The sequence below is a fragment of the Aotus nancymaae genome, unplaced genomic scaffold, assembly GCF_030222135.1.
Source record: "Aotus nancymaae isolate 86718 unplaced genomic scaffold, 86718_ANA_hifiasm-v0.15.2.pri h1tg000041l, whole genome shotgun sequence".
NCBI lineage: Eukaryota > Metazoa > Chordata > Mammalia > Primates > Aotidae > Aotus > Aotus nancymaae.
Genome location: NW_026988455.1, coordinates 34,838,364 through 34,860,578, shown reverse-complemented (window position 1 = coordinate 34,860,578; position 22,215 = coordinate 34,838,364). Strand labels below are relative to the sequence as shown.

At 37.8% G+C, this 22,215-nt stretch overlaps 1 pseudogene; it reads right to left on the bottom strand.

The window, feature by feature from the left end:
* Window positions 1-16,251: 16,251 nt before the first annotated feature.
* LOC105725241 (protein BUD31 homolog) lies at window positions 16,252-16,902 on the bottom strand (annotated as a pseudogene).
* Between the last annotated feature and the right edge of the window lie 5,313 nt (window positions 16,903-22,215).

The following is a 22,215-nucleotide window of genomic DNA, read 5'->3' as shown; positions in this document are numbered from 1 at the left end:
TCATACCAGGGATGGTTTAACATATGCGAGTCAATCAATGTGATATGCCACATGAACAGATTTAAAAACAAAAATCACATGATCATCTCAGTAGATGCAGTAAAAGCATTTGACAAAATCCAACATCCCTTTATGGTTAAAACTCTCAGCAAAATCAGCATATAAGGGACATATCTCAATGTAACAAAAGCCATCTATGACAAACCCACCCCCAGAATAATACTGAATGGGCAAAAGTTGAAAGCATTCCTTCTGAGAAATGGAACAAGACAAGAATGCCTACTCTTACCACTCCTCTTCAACATAGCACTGGAAGTCCTAGCTAGAGCAGTCAGATGAGAAAGAAATAAAGGGCATCCAATTGGTAAAGAAGCAGTCAAACTGTCACTGTTTGCTGATGATATGATTGCTTACCTCAAAAACCCTAAACATTCCTGCAGAAAGCTCCTGGAACTGATAAAATAGTTCAGCAAAGTTTCTGAATACAAGATTAATATATGCAAATCAGTAGCTCTTCTATACACCAACAGCAGCTAAACTGAGAATCAAATCAAGATTTCAACCCCTTTCACAATAGCTCTAATAAAATAAAATAAAATACTTAAGAATATACCTAACTAAATAGGTGAATGACCTCTACAAGGAAAACTACACAACAATGCTGAAAGAAATCATAGATGACACAAACAAATGGAAACACATCCCATGCTCATGGATAGGTAGAATCAATACTGTGAAAATGACCATACTGCTAAAAGCAATCTACAAATTAAATGCAATCATCATCAAAATACCACCATCATTCTTCACAGAATGAGAAAATAAATAAATCTAAAATTCATATGGAACCAAAAAGGAGCCCACATAGCCAAGGTAAGACTAAGCAAAAAGAACAAATCTAGAGGCATCATGCTACCTGATTTCCAACTATACTATAAGGCCATAATCACCAAAACAGCATGGTACTGGTATAAAAATAGGCACATAGACTAATATAACAGAACAGACAACCCAGAAATAAACCCAAATACTTACAGCCAACTGATCTTTGACAAAACAAACAAAAGCATAAAGTTGGGAAAGGACACCCTTTTCTTCTTTTAAAAAATTTATTATATTTCAAGTTCTAGGGTACATGTGCAGATTGTGCAGGTTTGTTACATAGGTATGCACATGCCATGGTGGTGGTTTGCTGCATCCACTGTCTCATTATCTACATTAGGTATTTCTCCTAATGCTATCCCTCCCCAATCCTCCCAACCCCTGCTATTCCTCCCCCAGCCACCCACCCCTCCAGGTCCCAGTATGTGGTGTTCCCCTCCCTGTGTCCGTGTGTTCTCGTTGTTCAACACCAATTTATGAGTGAGAACATGCGGTGTTTGATTTTCTGTTCTTGTGTCAGTTTGCTGAGAATGATGGTTTCCAGTTTCACCCATGTCCCTTCAAAGGACATGAACTCATGCTTTTTTATGGCTGCATAGTATTCCATGGTGTATATGTGCCACATTTTCTTTATCCAGTCTATCATTGATGGGCATTGGAGTTAGTTACAAGTCTTTGCTGTTGTGAACAGAGGACACCCTTTTCAACAAATGGTGCTGGGATAATTGGCTGGCCACATGTAGGAGAATGAAACTGGATCCTCATCTCTCACCTTGTACAAAAATCAATTGTAGATTTTGTTGGAGAACACAGGGATTATTGTTTTGCTATGTAGCTTTAAAGAAAAAAAAATTATTTAAGATTTTGTCTCTGCCAGTTTCTCATTTTCTCTGTATAAAGTACATATGTCTTTGGGCATGTTTCTCCTAAAAGGAAGCTTTTGTTTTTTTCATCTTGCTACAGTTTATGCCCATATCCATTCTGAGGTGCTACATTTCAGTGTCAAGGATTAACATGAATTACATATCGAATACAAGGTCACTGCTTAAGCTTTGGAAGAGTCAGATGATAGCAATGATATATTTACATGAGAAATGAAATAGCTAGCTATCATCTATTGAATCTATCTAACCCATCTGTCATCTACCTGTCAATATCTTTGATGTTATGTGTGAATGGTGACTTGGAAAAGGCCAGTCCTTTACTGTAGGTTCTTCCTATATTGATTTATTTTTGGGTTATAAATAATATTTGCAGAATCATATTCAATTAGGATAAATTTAAAGTAACAGTAAATTTATCTTGATTTGATATTGCCTTACAATTTAGAGATAAATGCAGATTTCACTTTTGCAAGGCATAGTCCCTACATTTTAAAACAAATTTATTTTCGTGCTTTTCAGGTGGATTTTGTATTAGTAATAAGGAAAGTGAATGAAGACTGGCCTATTTACCAGTGATAACTGAAGCATGTCCTGTATACTACAGTGCAGATAAAATGTTACAGGAATTTTTTTTTGTTTTTGCTTTACTGTATTCAGAGAACTGCTACCTCTTCCCAAAATAAGAGGTACTTAAGGAGATTGATAGATCTCTACCTAAAATATTTTAATTAGCAAAAACACACTTCACTGTTTAAGTAAATGAGAATACTAATTTAGAGACAAAGCAACAGGTTGAGAACTTAAGTGTGTCATTGATGGCTAATGGGAAGAACCTGTGCATTGAGTTAACCGCATGCTGATTTCTGTAGATATGACTGTGCTGGTCATCCACATTGGGTGTCTTTTCCAACTGGCTGCTGCATCTGCCCAATTCACCAGTATCCACACCACTCTGGCTGATAAATATTGTGAATATCAACCCTGGTTACACTTATGGAGGCTAAAATCCTTGCATGGCTACCTACTAGCTGTGTGACTATGTGTTTATTAAGCAACCTCCCTAAGCTTTAGTTTACTTCTCAGTAAATGGGAAAATAATAGTAAAATAATGGTGCTATTGGGAAGATGGAATTAGATATTGTGTATAGAATTTTTATCTTCCCTGGCCAATAGTAGATGCTTGTTAAATGTTAGTCCTCATCTTGCATTCCCTCTGTTTTCCTGACCTTGTCAGGAATCTCTGTGCTTTCTTGACTCAAGAATCACAGAATCATAAGACCTTAGAGACTGAAGGAAATGCTGGGACCATCACATCCGACAGTCCCTTGGGTTCAAGGATCTGTCTTGGCAGAAATTTTGACTATAATCTAGACAACTATCCTGGACTACCTCTTCTGCTTGTATGGATTAAATTCAAGATGCATACTTGCTTTGTGTATACTTTATCCTGTATTTGTTTGGATACTTATTGCATCATTAACCTAATTGGTCAACTTCCAAATTTCTGCCACTATTAGACAAGGAACAATGGAATGAGAGGTAGTGGAAGGATCAAAGTAAATTCATCCTCATTCCTGGGGAGACCCTTCAAAATTTACATCCTATATAGAGAGGATCAGTAGCATTGTTTCAAATGATAGTACAGTTTCAAAAAAATTCTTTTCATTATATATCATTCCAAGAAGGACCCTTTCATTCTACAGCTAATTTTCATGATGGGAAAAGTGTTTCTTTTTTGAGTTTCAGTGGTTAGATAACATGGCAACTCCTTGGCAATACATATTGCAAATATTGAGGTATTCTTTTCCCATTCTTATTTAGTACCTTATAGAGCAAAGCTAAAGAAATGAATCCATTGACCTTAAAATCTATGTACACAATCCTTATAGTTTGATAAAGCCTAATTTTAGTGTTTTTCTTATAATAAGCTATGTAAAAATTTTATCATGAAATCCAAAGACATCAAAAATAGACTATAGAGTCAAGCCAGGATTAGATTTGTTTATATAAATACAAAATATATCAGTATTTAGTGTCAAGTGGTACTAAATGTGCAGGTTCATTGAAAACAAGTGTGACAAATACTTGGATTTTGGTAATTTCATTTGTATGTATGTGTATATGTTTTTTAGTTTTAAAATATGCTTCTGCTCAATTTAAGTTAAAATGTATACTAGACTTTGCTATTTCTGTGCACATGTCCCTCTTACTGCTACAACTGTCTCCCTACCTCTCCCACGAAGTCACTCTTTCATATCTATCTAGAGACCATCTTAGTCTTTAAAATTCCCTACAAGAACTGGACCATTGTATTCCCACCTGTCATACACATGGCATTTACTTTCTGGGCTGTTCATGGCATATCAATAGTTGATGATTTCTATTTCTTGATGATCTCTGGTTATTCAAATTAGTAAATATTTTTCTCATTTCCCTCAACAAAACAAACAGAACTATAAACTTTCTGGGGAAAGGAGCTATATGGTCTATTCCTGTACTACTCAGCATGAGTGTGCCCCATACTTGTTGATTGCCACAATCTTGTCCACAATCCCAGTAGGAACCAAATAACCATAAAGGTATTTAGAGAATCATCTCCCTATTCCTTTAGGATTTGTGTTTAGCTATATAAATTGGGGCGAAGGGGATTTACTCCTTTTTTCCTATCTCTTTATCAAATCCAGATCCTCATGGTTCGTTTGCCTTGCTGTGCCTCCCATCTCCGGTCTCCTGTAAGAGGATGGGTTGGATCACCAAAGCCAGAGGTAGCAGTGGCATTGTCAGAAATAAACAGGAAGTCTGTTCCTTGTCCTAATCCAGATACACATCAGCAAACACGGACTTAGTAGGAAGTCAAGCTTTCAAGTAAAGCCAGTGAAGCACGGAGGGGAAGCATCAGAAATACACCCCAAATTGACTTGGCATCTGTCGCCTGGGACTGCCTGGGCTGTGAATGGAAAACTCTTGTAGATTAAAGGAGGGGAGCACAGGCAGTGGGTGTATTTCATACTCACTGTCCTTTTCAGAATCCCTGTGAAATGGTTGACCTTAGAGGGGACTCTTGATGATTACACCTAAGTCCTTTCAACCTGTTGTTCCTATTTACACTTGTGCTTTATGGATTCCTTCAGGGAGAAGCATTTTAAAGGAATACAGAAAGCTCTCCACCCCAGAGACACTCCAAAGGTGGCAGCTTAGGCAGATAGCTTTCATTTCTCTGTTTGTGAATTTTCCTTCCAGGATGAAATATTTCTTCTTCCCCTGAGCATCTGGATTTTGTGATCTGGGACATTCTCGGATTTAACAGTTTGAACTTTAAAAAATAATAATTATTTGAGGATATTCTGCTCTTTTATCTGTGGGAAGACTGGGGAATCTGGAGTTACTTCTGTAGCTTTTTAAAAGCTTAGCTTTCTTGAAGTGATGTTTTTTAAACTATCATAAGTCAAATTTATCATGGGGATAATGTAATAAAGACAAATACTCAACCAATAATGAAAAGCTAAGTAAACGGGTATGTTTAAGCTCTATTATATGCAGGGGAGTACATTAAGGCAGATCTAAGAGACACTTTAATGGATTTAACATTAGCAATCAGACCTGGACTTGGTATAAATCAAACACCATCGCATTTCAGTCTAATGCACACCCACTCATTCATTAGCACCATTCAACGCAGATTATAAATATTAGCCAAGAAACCTTCAGTTCTGGAGATTCTTTCCACAGACACAGCAATAATTGAACAATAATGATGACAATTTTATTTTTATGAATCACTATGGCTTACTTTTATTGATTTGCTCTTGGGCCTGGAGAAAGCTTCCTCAGCCAGTATACAACAGGAAATGGTTCTAACATTATCAGATAGGCCATAAAGAGATAAATAAAATAAAGGGGGGTAGAAATGATGGCGGGACTTGGCAAGCTGCTGATATAAGCAAGAATTACTCCTCTCACTCCCAACAATAGAACAACTGAAATTACCTCCCTTCTCCCTCCCTGCTCCTCTCTTCCAATTCAGTGAAAGGAAAATAATCTCAGGCTGTAAATGTGCATTAACTTTGGAGCTGAACATTTTGGGGTTCTTGGTAGCAGCTAGAGGGAAATGAATGAGATGGGAATAAATGAGCCTGCTTAGGCATTGCATAGAAAGGAGGGTGAAATCCCACAGGAATATGGCCTTTCACTGCCTACTTTGATGATGTACAGCTTCTTAGTAACAAAGGCAGTGTAGCCTTCTGAAAATACTCCATCCATGACTATGAAAAGGAGCGGATCCCTGGCTGCCTGTTCCTTCTCCAGAGCACAAAATGTCCTGGCATTTTCAGTGTACTTTCTCTGCCTTTTACCTCTCAGAGGCAATGAATTGAACATCCTGGGGTATCAGTAAGAAGGGAACACAGGGATCTGCCCATGTGTTTCTATGGCTGCTGTTGTGTTTTTCCCCTTGGAGGTGACAGATTTCAGAGGTTTTATTTCACACTCATTCCCTTCCATCCCCAGTGACAAACTGGACTTGTACCTCCATTTATTCACTGCATTGAGACCTCACCATGTCTCTTAGTGAAAGGAACAAGAGCAAATGCATCTTAAAATGTCTATGAGTCTTCTGCAAATTCCATACAATGAAGCAGCCTGGCAGGTTTGGTCATGACAAGGGCAGTGGCAAGAGAAATTCTGCCTTTTTGCAGCCACTCTTCCCTCCCCAGTGGATTTTTCTTTTCTGGACAAAATATTCTGGGTCAGTTTATAGTGGAGGTGTGGACAAGCTGATGCCTAAGGGCTTGTTCAGCTTGTACATTTGCTGTTTCTATGAGTCATCCATTTCCCCACGGAAGAATGGGATGCTGAGCTACCCGCATAGTTAGGGGACCAATCTTGAGCACCATAGGAATAGCTGCTGCTACAACCCCACACTCTAGTTCATTCTCCATGTCACCTTTTTGATTACATCTTTAAGGCAAGCCTGTCTGAATGCTTTAATTCTACCAGTTCCCCAGAGAGTAAGTCTTTTGACTTTAAACTATAGCTATAACTTGATGCTTAATAAATTCATAGGATTTAAAAATGTTTTAAAGAATTCCGAGTGGTAACATGGTGAGCTATCATGTAACAACTGGAAAAGATCTCAGATCTAATAACATTAAAAAGTCCACAAAAGTTCAGCACCGTATTTTGTGGTTATTGGAGAAAAGGAAGGAAGGTACATTCTTGGCTTGAGTTTAGATGGGGGATCTTGTGTCTCTGAAGGAAAAAAAAGAACACTCTGTAAGCCAAAAATATTGCAGCAACCGCAACTTGTGTCAAGCTTAACCACAATTCCATGGTGGTTTTCAAGGCTCTTTGATGCACATAAGTTCAGTGAACTCACTGGTTTCTAAAAGTATTAAAGGGAATGATTATAAATATGACCAGTCCCGGAAAGGTGACTGAGGAAGTGGTTGCTGGAGATTCCTGATGGAAAGAACAGAAATTCTGAAAATGGATGCTGCTGCCCCCCCCACCCCCCCACCCCAAGAATGTTTATAAAACATGATGAAGGAGAGCCAGGCACTATTCCTTTATTAATAAAGTAATTCATTTAACAATACTTGTTCTGTGCCTACTGCCAGCCAGGTGCTCTACTAGGTACTGAAGACAGTACCATGAGATAGACACCATGATAGGTACCATGAGACAGACAGATCCATTGCCCTCAAAGATCTTATTCATTCTAGTAGGGGAGGACAATTAAAGTAATTTCAGATAGTAATGAATGGTAGAAAATTATGTAATAGAGATGTGGAAGAGACCAAATGGGAAAGGTGCTTTTATTATAGAGAGTAAAGGTCTTATAATTCCAAGTAATAAATATAGGTTTTCTTCTAAGAGAAAGACCAGGATCATGATCTTGTTTACAATTTACAGAGATAACTGTGGCTGCTCTGTGGGAAATCTGCCAAAGTTTAATATATCTGTGGAATAGCTAATTACTGATTGATGGGAGACTGAGAGTCTCCCATTCTTGATGACAAATGGATTTCTAGTCACTCTGAAGTTCCAGGAAGTAAACTAACTGTGGGCACAGATAACGTTTTCATTTCTTCTGGTTGTCAGTAGTGTCTCTGAGAAAAAAGCAGGTTCTAGGAAGTGAATGACCAGATACAGAAATGCAGTTTAACAGCTCAGTTTAATTTTCTGCATAGTGCTTTCAGTGATCAAATAATGGGCTCCAGGAAAGTGTCAGAGACTCTGTGTATTTAGGAATTTGCTTTTGACCTGGGCAGGATAAAGGAGGCAACTGTGCAAATGTGGCAGTAGCTAACTGCAAGAGCTAGTGAAGATTCTAATAACTAGCATGGCACCTAATCCACAGTGGGTGTTTGGTAAACATTTGCTGGATTGGTAAAGCCAGAATTATTAACCAAAGGCAGTTTATTGAAAGGCAAGGAAGAATTAGAAATAGGTTCACAAACATTGAGAAAGGGCTGGGAAACTCCTTAAATGAGATAGGTCCTAATCTGATAATTATGGATCCTTTTGATTCACTGGAGATATGTGTGTGTGCGTGCACATGTGTGTGTTACTGGTAAAAGAGTTCTAGGTACCCAGGAGACCTTGACAGAAGGAATTAGGTACATAGGCCTCCCCACAAAGGGAGCATGCCTAGATTTGGAAAGCCATCAGCACTAATTGCTATCTAAAGATGAGAGGAGTTGCTTAACCTCATGGTGCTCCAGTCTACCAGTGCAGTCCTTGTCTGCTAATGTGGGATCTCCTGATGTTATTCTGGTCTGCATTCCATTGCATTCTACCTAGAAGCACCAAAGCAGTGTCAGGGTCAAAGAATATAAGTGAGAGGGGGTACCATGAATGTCTTAACCTCTGAGTTACTGGATTATAATATTTGAGGTGTTCTGATGGGAGCCAAACAGTCAGTAAGACATCTAGGGATCTTTCTTTCCCTTCTCCAGACCAAACCTGACAGCAGAATCAATTTCTTCTTCAAGTGGCAGGTGCTTCTCCATGATAGTTTGCTACAATCTTACAACTTCATTTCCCAAATTTTCTTGGTTTAATGAATGTATCTCCTATGTTATTGTAAGGTGGAGAATTGAATGTTGATTTCATAAATTTGATAGGGGCTTTTGAAAAACTATCATGCAATTGATTTTCTTCAGTCATTATATATAGATGACAGTGTCTCCACTAGGCTCAGATGACAAAGAACATGGGAAGGAGAGAGGGCTGTTCTCCCTCTCCACCTCAAATTCCAAGGCTTGGGGGCAGGCACCAGAATAAAACAACTGTCTCCGCAGACCATTGTTTTCATGTGAGACATTAACTGGAGTGATGGTGGCCAGGTGCTGCCTTTAAATAGATGTGGACAAAGGATTTCCAGAAGGAGGGTGGAGTGGGAAAAAATGCAAACAGACTTGATCCCTGATGACATAGCATAGCAACCCTAGAAGAGGAAGAAATTTGAGGACTGTAAATGGAAAAGCAGGGCTTAGTGTGAAGAGGGGTTACAGAGAACATGGAAACAGGAAGATGAATGAGATGGCCAGAGCCAGTGGGGAGTTGCACAGAAGTTCAGACAAACTGGTCTAGTGCAAGAAGAACGGGGCTGAGATCTTGGGTGCCTAGTGGCCCACAAGGCCTGATTTAATAATATCTGAGGTTGCTGAGCGTTATGCCGAGGTCTTAGGGCACATGTGGGGCAAGAATCTCATGATAAGCTTATTTTATGGAGTTACAGTGGTTTTACAGCTGATAGGGACCCCAGTGAAAAGGAACTTCATTTAACAAATGAGGGAACTGTGGTATACAGCTTCAGGTCATAACCATTCCATTTCCCCACAAAGTCCTCAAATGCTCTGGTTCCAAGTGACCACTGCACTGAGGAGAATCTTGCTATGTAAAGTAGCCTGGCCTCTCAGACATGCATGTTCACACATCTCAGAACCTTCTTTTTAAAAACAATTTTATTTTATTGTGGTAAGAGCACTGAACTTGAGAGCTACCCTGTTAAGAAATTTTTAAGTATATAATACAGTATTACTAACCATATATATATATAGGGGCAATGTTGTACAGCAGATCTCTAGAACTTATTCATGTTGCATAACTACAAATTTATGCCCTTTGATTAGAAACTCATTTTCTTCTCCCCCATAGCTCCTGGCAACCACAGTTTTACACTTTGATTTTATGAATTTGACTATTGTAGAATTTTCTTATTTGTGTCAAAATTATAATTATGTATCAGTCCATTTTCATGCTGCTGACAAAGACATACCAGAGACTGGGTAAGTTATAAAGAAAAAGAGGGTTAATGCACTCACAGTTCCATATGGCTTGGGAGGCCTCACAATCATGGTGGAAGGTGAAAGGCATGTCTTACATGGTGGCAGGCAAGGGAGAATGAGAGCCAAGCAAAAGAGGAAACCTCTTATAAAATCATCAGATCTCGTGAGATGTATTTACTACCATGAGAACAGTATGGGGGAAACCACCCCTATGATTCAATTACTTCCCGCCAAGTCCTTTCCATAACATATGAGAATTATAGGAACTACAATTCAAGATGAGATTTGGGTGGGACACAGCTAAATCACATCAAATTGCCTTATAGGAAAAGAATATCAGGAGTTAGGATTATTGACATCAGTAGGTTCCAAGGCAACCTTCTGGAGGGCCATAAAATAATAAGGAATTAGATAGTGGCTTCAGCAGTGTATATTTACACGATCTTGGCATTGTGTAACTGTGTTTTTCTTTTTAAACAAAATAGAAACATCAGAGTTCTGCAATAAATAGAAAATTATCTTGAAGGCATAAAAATTAAGAACATTTAACAAAATCTTCACAACAGAAGGAAGGCAAGCAACAGACCTTCCATAATCGGTGGCTCAATGTTATTAATGACACTGTGGCTAGGGTCTCCTCTCTGTCAGTCTGATTTCCTCATGGTTGCAAAATGGCTGCAGTAGGGCTAGATGTCACATCCAGAATTCTTTTCCAGTGTGTCTTATTTAGCAATTAAAAAAATATTTCCCAGACACTTTGCCCAATGAAAAATACTAGTTAGCTATTGCACAATAATGCTGAGTTATAAAATATCCTCGAATTTGCGCCTTACAGAAAAAGCATATATTCTCAAGCTCATAGGTCTGGGTTGACTGGCTTTGGCTGTTGTAGGCTAAGAAGCTGTGCCTCAGTCTTCAGTGTCTTCTGGGAATATCTACAGACTGCAGGTTGGGTTCAAGTCTGCTTCACATGTGTTTGTTCTAGGGCATGGGCTCTTAGGCAGCAATTACTATAGACATCTCTTTTGATGGTGTATCAGTAGAGGGCAAGAGCAAGTCATATTAAGTCCTGTGACCCCTTCACCTTCTATCTCCTAACATCCCATTGGCCAAAACAAGTTACATGGTCAGACCAAACACAAGTGCGGTGAAGTAAACTACACTCACAGTGGGAAGAGAAGGGTGGTGACTATTGAACAGTAATTCATCTGTTGCTCTCTCTTCTCCCAAAGCCAATTTTGTCTCATGTGCCCTAAGCCAGATTTGGTTCATATGCTGATTTCTAAACCAGTCACCAAAAAGGGGAATTAATTTTATCAATAACAGCTTAAAGTAGTTACTGGGGGTTGTTGGGAGTTGACCAGCATGACCAGTAGGCAACGTAGTAATCGCTAGGCACAAGCAGTCCATTAATAGCATTCACTAATGATGACAGAGACGCAAAAGAAATAGAAGTACAGGCACAGAACCTCGATGTTAGCTGTTGTTTATTACCTAACCTACTGAAGGATGGGAAATGTTCAGGTGTTGAAATCCTCATGATCTGCTTGATTTCTGTTCCAGTTCCCCACTGATCTGGCTGCAGTCTCAAGTCCCTGGCTCTCTCTCTGTACCTCCTCTGGCCTTCCCTTCTCTTGGGCTCCATTCCTCTATCACTTTTCACCTTCCTTTTGGGTCCCTTGTGTGCCCTTGACCCTAGAGGGTGACCAAACAAGTGATTCTGGGAGGAAAAGGTGCCAGGGAGGTAGGTGTGTAATACTTGCAGTTAGTGAGAGCTGACATTCTCAGTGCTTTTTATATGCCAAGAACAGTGCTAATGGTTTTATCTGTATTACCTGTCATTTCTCACAATGGCCTAATAGGTGGCTGCTATTACAACTCCCGTTTTCCATAGGAGGACAATAAGGCTCAAAAAGGTCAAATAAAGTGTTCATGTTTACAAAACCAGTAAGAGACAGAATCGGGATTAACACCCAGGTGCATCTGCCTCCAAAGTTATTCTCTTAACTACTATGCAATTTTGCCTATTAAGGATTTTTAATTAAAAAGCATATTAAAATAGAATCATTGGGGATAGGAAAAATTTTTTCCTGTATTGAAAACCAATGATAAAGTTTTGTGGTATCATATCTCTTTATCCCCAACATGGATCTAGCAACAGTCTGTAAATGAAAATAACAATGTCAAAAGTATTATTTTTATGGAGTTGTTAATTGTTTTATAGAGCAAGCTCATAAAAGTCACAGGCCACAAAACATAATTACAAAATGTGCTTGACATCAATTACAGGAAGTATTGATTTCATTAACTCGCATCTTATCCAGAGCTATAAATTATGGGAAATAGGGGAATGTATGTACACCTCCTTTCTGCATATCTGATCATATACCACTTAGAACTGCGTTCGTTATTAGAGTAGTGTTGAGGATGGACTACACTACATTACATGACCCTCTCTTTATAGGGACTGATGGGAATATGTTTTTCTTTTTTTGTTTCAGATCTCATTCCTTGAAAGATTGTACATCTCTTATTTGTTTTTGTCTTACAAAATCTATGATTCCTGTAACCTTTGTGTTTCTCAGAGTGTCTTTCAGGGATCCATGGGGGGTTCCTGAGACCAGTTCAGGAGTCTTGGAGGTGAAATCTATGTTCCTAATAATATAAGAGCTATTCAACTTTTGCACTCCTGTTATCTTATGAGTGTATGGTAGAGTTTTCTGGAAGCTGCTGGATGGTATCACAACATGCTGAATGCAGAAGCAGACACAAGAATACAGTTATTTTCTGTTTAGCCAGATAGTACCAAGATTTGCAAAAATGTGAAACAATGACAATCTTCTAATTTTTTTGGCGGGGTGAAATTCCATAAAATGTGTTATTTATATTAACATGCAAAAGGTTTATTGCTATTTTAAGATCAATTGATAAATATTTTAAAACTTTCTCAGTTTTGATTGCTAATAAGATAAATGTCAGTAGATATAATTTACACAAACAGCTCTTTGAGGCCCTCAATAAGTTTAAAAAATGTAAATATGTCCTGAGGCCAAAAAGTTCAAGAACCATTGCTATAACCAACTTGTGTTTTTTTTTCCTGTGTTTTAGAAGCTAGAAAGCCCAGACCAGATTTGCAGTCTACCTCCAGCATTTGTCTAAGACCCCAAGACATAGAATTTATGGACTAATATATTTCCCCATGCATTCTTTTGTTTTTAACCCTTATTTTTCTTTCTAAATGATTTTATATTCTATTTTTAAATGTCTCTGTTTTATTTAAAAATGCTAAATCATAAGATTCATGTAAGTTATTATGGGTCGTTGGAAATTAGCTGGTAGAAAGAATGGGTTGCCCTCTTAGAGCATGGTATAGAAATGCAATATTAAAGATTTTCAAATAAATGTGCTCTTAAATTCAAATGCTGCTTCCTACAGAGTGCAGGCGGCATCTTCTTGGTTATTATTGAAACCATTGCCACTGTATCTAAATGAATGGTACTTTCGTCCTGGAGTCTCTTCAATCTCTGTTCTCTGAATTATACATATCCTTTTAGGTACACCCTCTCCCACTCACTCTCTCCATTTCTCCTTCCCAGCCCAGTAGAGTTTTTTTTCCTCTTTTCCTTTCTTCTACTTTGCATTTATGTTTTCTATGACCTATTCTTAAAACTTTTTTTCTAATGCATTTCTTGAGTTCAGAATAAAAGGCTGGTACTTTCAGCATTCATCTTCATTATTAGCCCCTTACAACTCTCTCTGATTTAAGGTTATTGTATAATACTTGAGCTCTCTGCTAATGTACATTACATTGGCACTGTAATCAGTGCACATTTCAAGGGCTTCAGTCAACAATAGTACCCGAAGCTTTGAATTCAAAAAATATATAAAATTATTTTTGTAAATTGGTTTCTAAATAGAGAAGGGGATTAGATTGGTCTAAAGCATGCAATAAGGCATACCCTTCAACTTCACATTGTATATAATGTACAGATGATTAGTTTTTATTGGGCTTTAGTTGATCAATTATTGTTGTAGTTTTGATAAGCACTCTAATATTTTCTTTCTGATTGAATTTGAGAATAACTTATGTCTCTCTATCATAGCTGAACTCAATTGTAAACCTGTGATGGAGAAAAAACTATGGTAATGTTCTATCATTGTGGCATTACTCCAATGAATGGGTAGTTTCTTTTGGTAAAGCTTTCTTATGTCTTTGTATGGGGTAGGAGTTAGAGCTGAATTCAGGGGAGCTGAGAATGAGAGAAAATAAATTATTCTGAGGATATCCACTGAATTGAAAACTCTTGTTTTCTAAATGATGAGTTTCTCTCATTTATCTAAACCTGTCTTGATGGCACATAGATGATATGACAGCTATTTTTTTTTTATTACAAAACTCAGTGACATGGACCTCCCACAGTAAATTCAGAGTGGAGGCCTCTCATGAGGCCATATTTGTGTAGATGTAACAAGCCATAATATGATGAAAAGTAAAGTCAAAGCTCTCTCACAGACAATACATAACTGCATTATTTTAAGTTTCCTAACTACAGCTATTTAAGCATTTCGTAGAAAATTATTTCTTGACTTACTACTTATGAAATCTACTGGAGAAGAGCTTTTAGCAAGGGTATTCTTATGGTATGGAGGAAAAAATTAAAAATCCAAAAGTGTTAGCCTGGTCCTTAAGGTCTTCCATAATCTGCTCTTGCACTTCTATCCCTAACTTTCTTTTTCTTTTTTTTTTTGAGATGGAGTCTTGCTCTGTTGCCTAGGCTGGAGTGCAGTGGTGTAATCTCAGCTTATCGCAACCCCCACCTCTCGGGTTCAAGTGATTCTCCTGCCTCAGTCTCCCAACTAGCTGGTATTACAGGTGTGTGCCACCATACCCAGCTAATTTTTGTATTTTTAGTAGAGACGATGTTTCACCACGTTGGCCAGGCTGGTCTCGAACTCCTGACCTCAAGTGATCCACCCACCTTGGCCTCCCAAAGTGCCGGGATTACGGACATGAGCCACTGTACCTGGCTATTATCCCACACTTTTAAACAAATTATGTAATGCAGATGCTCCATGCACTGTCTTCTGTCTCCTCTGTAACTTGCCTCATCTCTGCCTGAAATGCCTCAGTCCTCTTCTCATTCTCCCTATTAATATAAAGTAGGGTAGTGGCTAAGAGCTTGGGTTTCAGAGTCAGATGTCTTTGGGTGTGAATTCTCTTGACGCATACAAGCCATGTGGCCTTGTGGTATAACTTCTACAATCCAAGTTCATCATCCCCATTTCATTATATGGGAAAACAACAGGACGGATCTCATAGGATTTTTATCAGGATCAATTGTCATGCTGTGTCTAAGTACTTAGCACCATGCCTGGCATGTAATAAGCACTTAATAAACAGAAAATAGGTTAGGCACAATGGCTTGTACCTGTAATCCCCACACTTTGTCAGGCTGAGAAGGGAACATTGCTTGAACCCAGAGTTTGAAATCAGCCTGGGCAACAGTGAGACCCTGTCTTTCCAAAAAAAAAAAAAAAAAAAAAAAAAAAATCTGAGTGTGGTGGTGGATGCCTATAGTCCCAGCTACTTGGGAGGCTGAGGTGGGAGGATTGCTCCATGTTGGGAGTTTTGAGGCTGCAGTGAGCTGTGATTGTGCCATTGCACTCCAGCCTGGGTGCCAGAGAGAGACCTTGTTTCATAATAAAATAAATAAATGAAAATATATTATTTATGCTTTAAGGCCTTAATTGAAATCAAACTTTTTTTTTTTTCCAGAAGTGTCCAGATTTCTGTAATTGGAATTGGTTTTATATCTTCAATTCTCATGGGATACTTTTCTCATTTTCTCAGCTTTTCTTGGATCACGATGACTTGTTTGCGTGCTTATCTTGTTCATTGGACTTTGTGCCTTGAGGGCCAAATCTGTGTCTCACTCATCTGAGAATTTCCCACAACACCTAGCATAGTACCTTGCCCAGGAGATGACTATCACCAGTGCTGAAAAGAATTAAATCATATGCCCTCTATGTTCTTTTTTTTTTTTTTTGAGGATTAAAGGTTTTATTTTTAAAAATCACAGCTGATGGACAGCGAAGTCTTCCCTGTAGAGACCATGCTCCAACTCAGGCCTGGAGCACTGCTCGCAGCTCCCAGGAAGCGGGTGGCGCTACAAGCAGGAACCCGCGAAGTCCAGAGTCCAGGGTGGAGAGCGCCAGCCTCAGCCAGAGCAGCCACGGCAGCCACAGTGTGTGCACTCGATGATGTGACCCACTTCCAGCTTGCTTTTGGGTACACGGCAGACACAGTTCGTCCCAAAGTTGGTGTCCCGTGTCTGAATGCACCGCAGGCAGCACAAGTTCTCATATCCTTGCTTTTTCTATTTTGCGATCAGGTTTTTGTCTGCATAGCCTTCTTTAATACAATATTCATAGAGTTCTCTGCTGATGGCTTTCCGCTTGTAAAAGAGGTCAAAGATATAGCGGGTTTTCTGGTGGTGGATCCTGAAGATGGGCCACAGAGATTCCACTTTCCTCTTTCACTCATGAGGTTCTGTTTCAGCTTCTCTCATCTTTTGATCTAATTCATCTAGTGTTGGCTCAATCAACTCCCAGCCATCTGGGGGTGCTTTCCGGCTTCTTTTGACTTTAGGCATTTTCCCTTTACAGGATAATTTCAAGATCTTAAGCTGTACTTCCCAAGAGTATAGCTGAAAGATCTCTGGTCTCTGCAGTTGCAGGCTTGGATTCTTGTCTAGCTCTAACAAATTATTCTGTGACTTTGAGGTCACTTTCCCTCTTTGGTCCTTGATTTCATCGGAAACTTCTCCGCCTTGCGTCGCCGCTACTCGATTCTGCCCTCTATGTTCTTAATGTTATCATTTGTGCATGTGGGTATAAAAGAAAGAACCAGGTGTAATTCCTGCCTTCAAGAGACTTGCCCTCTATTTGGGGAGATAGATGTGAAGCACATTTAACACTTAAGAGAGGAAAGAACACTGTAAAAACCAGCACTGTGACTTTCCCTGGGAAGGAGAACTTTTGGAGGGCCTGGATGGACTTGGTTTTGGATGGAGAAGAAGATCTGGAGGGATATCTCTGGAAAATGAATCGTGTTGGTGAGAGTCTTCAAGGGCATATCAGTTTGTGTGTTTTAAATTTTTTGATTAAGGTAGAATTTACATACAATGAAATCCATGGGTCTTAAGAGTATACTTGGACAGGTTTTGATAAATGTATATACTTTTTAAACTACCATCATTATAAAGATAAAAAGAAATTTCCATAATCTCAGAAAGTTCCCTCCTGCCCACTTTGTCATTTTCCTCCCTCATATCACTCAGTTTTCTGATTTCTGTTTCCATAGAAGTTAGGTTTTTTTAAATACTGGAAATTAATACAGATAAGAGTACATAGTTCTCATCTCAGCTATGTTCTTTTGAATATAGAGGAACATGGTTGTTAATTTATCCATTGATGGAAATTTGGATTGCTTCCAGTTTTTAGCTGTTACAAATTATGAGCAATATTCTGGACAAGTATATATATATATATATATATATATATATATATATATTCTCATACTCTTAGGTAAATACATAGGTTTGGAATTGCTGGATTATAGATTGGGTATATATTTAACTTTATAAGAAACTGTCTAAATGTTTTCTTACGTGGTTGGACAATTAACAGTCCCAGCAGCAAGTATGAGAGTTCCATTTGCTGTGCATTTTGATCAGCATTTAGTGATACCAGTCTTAAATTCTAGCTATTTCAGTAGGTATGAAATGGTACTCATTTTGGTCTTAATTTGCATCTTTCTTGATAATGAATAATATTGAGCACATTCATTTGCTTATTGGCAATTTGTATATCTACTTAATCTGTTTTTTTTTTATTATTGATATGTAGTAGTTCCTTCTTTGTACATTATGGAAATAAGGCTGTTGTTGGAGAAGTCCTTTAGTCTTAGCTTGACAGTGTCTAAAAGGTGTCTTTGGAAGATCAAATGATTTTTCTTTAAAACAAATCTTTTTTATTCCTGAGATTTTGGTGCACCCGTCACCTATTTTTAGTTTTTATAAAGACTGATTCATCATGCTTTGCTTATATCATTAGTGTTTTTGTTCATATTAAGAAATTTTGCTTATTCCAAGTTACAAAGAGAGTTTTCTATTTTTTTTAGACCTTACGGTTTTAGATTTTCTGTTTAGATCTATAATTATTTCAAGTTCATTTTTTTATGTGAAGTAGTGATGAGGTTCATTTACCCCCTCACTATTTGGACATACAATTATTCTATCCCCATTTGTTGAAATGACTGATGCTTTCCCATTAAATGACCTTGACATTTTTTTTTTTTTGTACAAATCAATTGACTGTATAAGTGTGGGTCTATTTCTGAACTCTGTATTCTGTTCCATTGAAGTACTTGTCTTTTCTTATACCAAATACCATGCTGCCTTGATGGTAATAGTTTTAGAGTAAGTTTTGAAATTAGAGAGTGTGTGAGTACTATAAACTCATTCTTTCTTAAAGATTACTTTTGCTCTTCTAGGTTTTTTTTTCATTTTTTATAAATTTTAGAATCAACTTGGCAACTTCTACAAAACAAATTGTGGTGGATTTTGATGGAGTTTTAGTCAATCCATAGCTCAGTCAGGGAGAACTGATATCATAATAGTGTTTAGACATTGAATTTTCTTTCTTATGTTTTTTTCCTTTTTGTGAGACAGAGTCTCATTCTGTCACCCAGGCTGGAGTGCAGTGGTGTGATCGACCTCCTGGGCTCGTGATTCTCCTGCCTCAGCCTCCTGAGTAGCTAAGACTACAGGTACACACCACCATGCCCAGCTAATTTTTAATTTTTTTGTAAAGACAGTCTTGCCATGTTGCTCAGGCTGGTCTTAAACTCCTGGGCTCAAGCAGACCTCCCACCTCAGCCTCCCAAAGCACTGAGATTGCAGGAGTGAGCTACTATGCCCAGCTGTAGACACTGAATTTTCTCATTTGTGAATACAATATGCCTCTCTATTTATTCAGCTGTTCTTTTATTTCTCTTAGCAATATTTTGTAGATTTCTATGTTTACTTCTTATACAACTTTCACAAATTTATCCCTAAATGTGTAGTCTTGCTTGATGCTATTATAGATAAAATTAAAATATCATTTTCCAGTTGTTTGTATCCAGTATATAAAATATAAAAATAAAATTGCTTTTACTATATTAATTTGGTTTCCATGATAAATTTGATTATTAGTTCTATTAGTTTTAACGACATTCCTAGGATTTTTAAAGTAAATAATCATGTTATCTCTGAATAAATAGTGTTTTCCTTTTCTTTAATCTTTATTTTTCTTATCTTCTTGTTCTGGTTAGGCTCTCTAGTAGAATGTTGAATAAAAATGGTAAAAATGAACATATTAGGAGAAAGCATCCAAGCATTCACAATTAAAATGTAAGCTCTACGTCTTCTACAGAAATATTTTATCTTATTTTATTTTGAGCCGTAGTCTTGCTGTGTCACCCAGGCTGGAGTACAATGGTGTGATCTCGGCTCACAGCAATCTCCACCTCCTGGGTTCAAGTGATTCTTTTGCCTCAGCCTCCCTAGTAGCTGGGATTACAGGCATGTACCACCAGGCTTGGCTAATTTTGTATTTTTAGTAGAGATGGGGTTTCGTCATGTTGACCAGGCTGGTCTCGAACTCCTGACCTCAGGTGATCTACCTGCCTGGCCTCCCAAAGTGCTGTGATTACAGGTGTGAGTCACTGTACCTGGCCCACAGATACATTGTATAAGATTGAGGATATTCCCTTCATTAATTCTAGAGTTTTAAAAATATTAAATGGGTATTTTTCAAATTGTTTTTATGTATCTGTTGAGATTATTATATAATTTTTCTCCTTTATTCTGTTAATATGGTGAATTTCATTGATTTCCAATGTAAAAACAACCTTGAATTCCCGAGATAAACTCTATATTAGAAATGACATAGGATTATAAAAAATATATTGCTGGATTTAATTTGATAGTTTATAAAAATTTTTGTGTCTATGTTCATGAACTTTTTTTGTGTTTCTCTGTTCATGAACTTGTGTTCATGTTCATGTGTCTGTAATTTTGTTTCAAATCATTTGTGAGTATTTGGTATAAGACTTAAGATGTCTCATAAAATAAGCTGAGAATATTCCTTCTTTCTGTATTTTCTGAAACAATGAATATAAGATTGTTATATTTTTCTTGGATTTTGAGTAAAATTATGTGGACTTAGAAATTTCTTTCTGAGAGGGCTTTGGTAATTCATTTAAGTTTTTAAATAGAAGTTAGGCTACTCAGATTTTACTCAGATTTTCTATGTCTTATTGTGTCAGATTTGGTAAATTGCATCTTTCAAATAATTTGCTTATTTCTTCTAAGTTGTCAAATTTGTTATTTCTGATACTCCTTTGTTGTTGTTTTTACATCTCTAGTTTCTGTATGATATTTCCATTTTATTCCTGATTTTGGCAATTTGTATATGTCAATTTTCTTACTTTTTTCAAAGATCTAACTTTTGACTTTAAAAATTTATGTCATTTATTTTCTATTTCATTTATTTCTGTCTGTTTCTTCTTCTTACTTTCATTTTTAATTTTATGTCTTTTTGTATCTTCTTAAGTTAGAAATTAAATAATTTATTTAAAATATTTCTTCTTTTTAATATAAACATTTAATGCCACAAAATTCCCTGCAAACTTTGCTTTGGTTGCAAATATTCTTTGTGATTCAGTTTACAGTATTTTGTATTCTGCTTTGTGATACTTCTAAACCGATGGGCTATTTAGAATTGTGTTGCTTAATTGATTTACAAATATTTTGTGTTCCATTAGTTATCTTATCGGTTTCTGATTTAATTCCACTGAGGTCAGATAACATACTATGAAAATTTCAACAATTTGAATTTTTTTGAGATTTTCCTTATGGTTCAGGGTATAGTCTATTTTAGAAATTGTTGCTTTTTAAAATGTCTGTTCCACAACTCCTGGTCATAGTATTCTATAGATATTGATTAGGTTAAGGTGGTTGATATTGTTGCTCAGATTCTTTATAGCCTTACTGTGTGTGTGTGTGTGTGTGTGTGTGTGTGTGTGTGTGTCTTCCGTCACCCAGACTGGAGTGCAGTGGCACGATCTTGGCTCACTGTCACCTCCACCTCCCGGGTTCAAGCAATTCTCTGCCTCAGCCTCCCAAGTGGCTGGGATTACAGGCACCCATCAGCACATCCAGTTAATTTTTGTAGTTTTAGTAGAGACAGGGATTCACCATCTTGACAAGGCTGATCTTGAACTCCTGACCTTGTGATCAACCCGCCTCTTTGTCCCAAAATGCTGGGATTACAGGTGTGAGCCATGGCTCCCGGCTGTGTGTGTATTTTTATTTATTTATTTATTTAGGTTCTGGGGTACATGTGCAGAACATGCAGGATTGTTGCATAGGTACATACATGGCAATGTGGTTTGCTGCCTTCATCCCCCTGTCACCTACATCTGGCATTTCTCCCCATGTTACTCCTCCCCAACTCCCTACCCCCACACTGTCCCTCCCCTAGTCCCCCACAACAGACCCCAGTGTGTGATGTTCCTTTCCCTGTGCCCATGTGTTTTCATTGTTCAACACCTGCCTGTGAGTGAGAACATGTAGTGTTTGATTTTCTGTTCTTGTGTCAGTTTGCTGAGAATGATGGTTTCCAGATTCATCCATGTCCCTACAAAGGACACGAACTCATCATTTTTTATGACCACATAATATTCCATGGTGTATATGTGCCACATTTTCCTTGTCCAGTCTATCATCGATGGGCATTTGGGTTGGTTCCAGGTCTTTGCTATTGTAAACAGTGCCACAACGAACATAAGTGTGCATGTGTCTTTATAATAGAGCGATTTATAATCCTTTTGGTATATACCCAGTAATGGGATTGCTGGGTCAAATGGAATTTCTATTCCTAGATCCTTGAGGAATCGCCACACTGTCTTCCACAATGGCTGAACTAATTTACACTACCACCAACAGTGTAAAAGTGTTCCTATTTGGTCATCTCCTGTCCAGCATCTGTTGTCTCCAGAATTTTTAATGATCGCCATTCTAACTGGCATGAGATGGTATCTCAATGTGGTT